The following is a 4,009-nucleotide window of genomic DNA, read 5'->3' as shown; positions in this document are numbered from 1 at the left end:
CAGGAATGTGATGAATTTAAAAGCAAGGAACATTCGCCACTCATTCTTTCTTGTATTTTATTCTGCATATGCAAGGCTTCTACCTGACCATTTCCAACATACAAATCATGTGTTATGTGACTATCAACCCTATTTCTTAATTATTGTCTCATTAATAATGGGAAGGGCCAATAATGTGATTACCACAAAAATTGCTACTGGCATATTGGCTGCTGATTCTGCTAAAAACTGCACACCATTTACCTAAGCAGAAATATGACATGACAAGAAGCTTATTTAACTGCATCTAAGCTGTTTCATTAACTTTAATTTTCCTAAATACAACTTCTAGAAGAATCTATTTAATCTGTCAATTAGAAAATTTTGTATGTTTTTCTATCTTAAGAGGTAGAACAATAACAGGAAACAAGAAAGTAACGTAATATTTGAACAAACTATGATAAGACAATGTTAAACTTCATATATTTTGTTGCGTGATATGGGTGACATTTTCAGCATTAATCCTAAAATCAGTCCCCTGCTCTTAAGTGCTCTGAAAACACTTGCCTGTTTTCCCCACAAGTATCAATATGTTGAAGCAACCTATTTTATCTTGTAAATATATATTATTTTCCAGCCAGAAAAAATGAGGATGATGCAGGACATAAGACTTTTAATCAAAATCTCAGCCAAAACACTGTATATTCCCTTTCCCTCCTTGTAAATAAAATACATGCAAAGCTTTGTGTTATTTAAAGCTTTATATTTCCTTGCCACTTTGTCTAACACGTCTCACAAATGTGAAATTGTGCATGAATATATTTGTAAAAACCCTTGTGAATATTCAGATATGTGCATATTGATGCATTTATTATTTGTATAGCAATAACTTTATTGGATTGGGGTCCCAGCTGTGCTGGGAGCTGTACAAACATAACAGTAATGTCTGTGGAATACATTCTCTGTAGTCAGTTCTGGTTTCATAGTAATGTGAATTAGCATAAACAGCTACATAAGGTAATTGTGAACTGGGCTTAGCGGTCTATTCCAAAGACCCATCAATGTAATCCTTTTAAAGTAAAAGAAAATAATACTCCAGACTAGCTGAGCATCTTATCTTTCACACGGTAATGACATAGGGTCTTAATATGCAGAGTGGCACAAGGAAGCGTACGAAGGTAGTTACTAGAACTCAGCGCCTGTCACACTGAAACTTACTTAAAAATACTTTGAATAAGTAAGTATTGAGAACAGTCTTACATTAAAGATGAACTTTAACCAACTTGTGAATATTAATCAAGATAATAAACATTCTAGAAGCAAAATAGCTTTCTTCCCAAATTTAAAACAAGAAAATAGTCTAACTAGACTACCAAATAACAGGTTTCTGTTTGAGGTTACTTTATGTGGTGCATTTTCCTCACCCAGCAAAAGAAAAGTTACTGCAAGCTGACCAAAACATTGACCAACAGTGTAAAGAAAAAAAGAATCAAAAATAACTATAAACTGTATTAATTAGAACTGAATTCTAAGTTAAAACAAAGGAAGCACACCCCCAATGGACTGTTTCATTAAAATGCCTTTCCAGCTAATGAGCAATGCCTACTCTAACAGCTGTTTTTACGCACAGAAGTAATATTTGCTATGGGGAAGACCAGAGAAGCTGATGGCACGCAACATCTCTAAAGATGTCTTTAGAAACTTAACAATCATGTTTTGCTGTCCACTTAAGACTCAGAAGTATTCCACAGCACACTAGCATCTGAACATGGTGTTTAGGACAGCTGAGTAATTAACTTCTGGCTATTGTTTCCCAACTTTTTTCAGACCCTCTTCCCAGGAATGAATTTGCTTTCTCTTCCTCTTGGGCCTGGAACACCAAATACTAGCATAATCAATTTCATTTCTGCTACACACTCAGTCTTACTCAATCCAACTGAGTGATCTGCAAAGTGGAAATTGCTGTATGACAGCACTGCACTCTAAAGAATTTCTACCACATGTATTTGGAACAGAAACGGTCTTCTATAACAGCATAAATCAAAACTTGCTATACACATGAAAATTTGAGAGAGAGAGAACAGCTTATCACATATAAGAAACATACTGCATAATTACAAAGCAAGAGCCAATCAGCCAGTCACCAGGCTTCTGATAGATAGCATTTAACCATACACAATTATGGCAAAACAAGAAGTTTTATTCAGGATTTAATTCTCCAGAACAGAGACGTTGCCAGGAGATATATAATCCAAACCAGCTTCTCTATCCAACCACTTCCCTCTCATTAGTAGGCCTCATAAATCTTACTCTCCAGAAGAGGTCGGGTTAACCTCACTAATATTTGGTTTGCTATGAAATATTTTGATCAGGACCCAAATGGAAGTCTTGGCAGAACTACTACAATAAATACACACTTCCTTTGCCTTCAGCATTTCTTAGGTGAGCAACATAAGCGAACAATGGTCAAACATAGGGACTGAAGGGTGAACCGGCATAGCACCAGGAGCCCAAAGATTACATATCTAATTAAGCTGAATAAAATAATACCAGTATGAGGATGCTCCCGTGAAAAGAAAGCATACATTTCTTCTTGTATAACTCCTCCTCTTTGCATTGCTGCCTTCTCCTTTGGTATCCTTTATTCTAAAACGTTCTGCAGGCTCTTTCTGTTTCACTTTCAAGATACTCAAAGCTTCTCTCAAGCAGTACCCAACTTACAACACCCCCTAAGACACCCTATGAGTATTCACACTTGAAATTCTCTACAAGGATCTCGTCTTAATTATCATCCTTCTCTGTTTGTGCACCTACAACATCCAGGTGTGCCTAAGGCAATACTCTTTCACTCTAGCTTCCTCGTGTTTTTCTTATACATTGCTTCTCTGATACACCTTCAAGTACCTTGTCTTCCTACAACCTTTGCCAGTGTAGTTCACAGTTCTCTTACTCCCTCAGGCATGTCCTCGAATGATTATCTTATCAACGGCAGTTATCCTCCTAATGCAAATGATTCCAAATATGTTTGTGATACATGGTAAAGACAAAAGCCCTTGCATGGCTAGCATAAATGCACAGGCTAAAAAAGGCGTGGGTTGGGGTTTTTCTGCAATGTAATTACATTGGATGGAACAGCTTCCACCTGCGTGTGTTTTCATATTATCTAGAACAAGCAGAAGACAAACAAAATATTGAAGCTGCTGTCCTTCAGCAATGAGGGATAGCAGAAAGACTAATTACGAAATGTCCAGGTTGGCCTTAAAGAATTGTTAAGGCTCTTACTACTGTGAACAGGCTTTAAAGTTATTTTTCTATTAAAATATTTAGTTGCAAACTTAGGTCAGACCTCTTCCCTGCCCCTATAGTGAAGTAACTTTTAATGTTAAATAGTAGATTAATAGCAAAACCAGCATGTTCTGTATGCAGACAGGTGAACCAGAATACCATCTTAGCAAGCTTTTACTAAATTTATAATGGAATTTGCCTTCCTTTCTTTAACAGCACCGAAATCAACATTATGCTTTCAAACAAGTAACTTACTGCTTCTCTGTACCACTATTTTGTAAACAAAATCAGCGAAGTACATCAACCATCAAGAGCTGCAGTCAAATATTGTACCAGGTGGTAGAAACAAACCCTTCAAAGGCACCTGAAACAACAAAATACTCGGCAATGTTTGCTTACACAAACAGCATAATCACTTCTTCAATGCAAGCACATAACAGCATCGCATCTAAACACATTATCAAGGAAAAACAATATTAAAATGTTTATTTAGGTTAGGCTTAGTGTAGAGCAGGAGTTACTTTTAAATTTGCAAATAGAAGTGCGTTTACATAACGCATCGTCTCACTGCGCGCGTCCTGACAGCACCAAACGTACATTCGTGTCCATGGTTCTCTCACATAACACCGCAGAACCCCCTTTTAAATTAAAACAGCCAGGCCCAGATGGTGAAAAGACTTTATTATCATCTACTGTTAAAGGCGTACTAGGTTGCCCTCTTTAAAGCGAAGGGGAATGCTAGGGT

At 36.8% G+C, this 4,009-nt stretch overlaps 1 protein-coding gene across 4 annotated transcripts in view; it reads right to left on the bottom strand.

Moving 5' to 3' along the window:
• Positions 1-3,822, bottom strand: part of FTO (FTO alpha-ketoglutarate dependent dioxygenase) — a 260,976-nt gene extending 257,154 nt beyond the window's left edge. For all 4 annotated transcript variants that reach the window (XM_035893132.1, XM_035893133.1, XM_035893135.1 and 1 more), the window contains exon 1: positions 3,520-3,822. The gene's annotated coding sequence lies outside the window, so the exon portion shown is untranslated. The remainder of the gene's footprint in view (positions 1-3,519) is intronic.
• Between the last annotated feature and the right edge of the window lie 187 nt (positions 3,823-4,009).

This window comes from Egretta garzetta, unplaced genomic scaffold (genome assembly GCF_000687185.1).
Source record: "Egretta garzetta isolate BGI_Z169 unplaced genomic scaffold, ASM68718v1 scaffold314, whole genome shotgun sequence".
NCBI lineage: Eukaryota > Metazoa > Chordata > Aves > Pelecaniformes > Ardeidae > Egretta > Egretta garzetta.
Note: the sequence above shows the minus strand (reverse complement) of the source record. Positions and strands in the feature narration are given on the sequence as shown.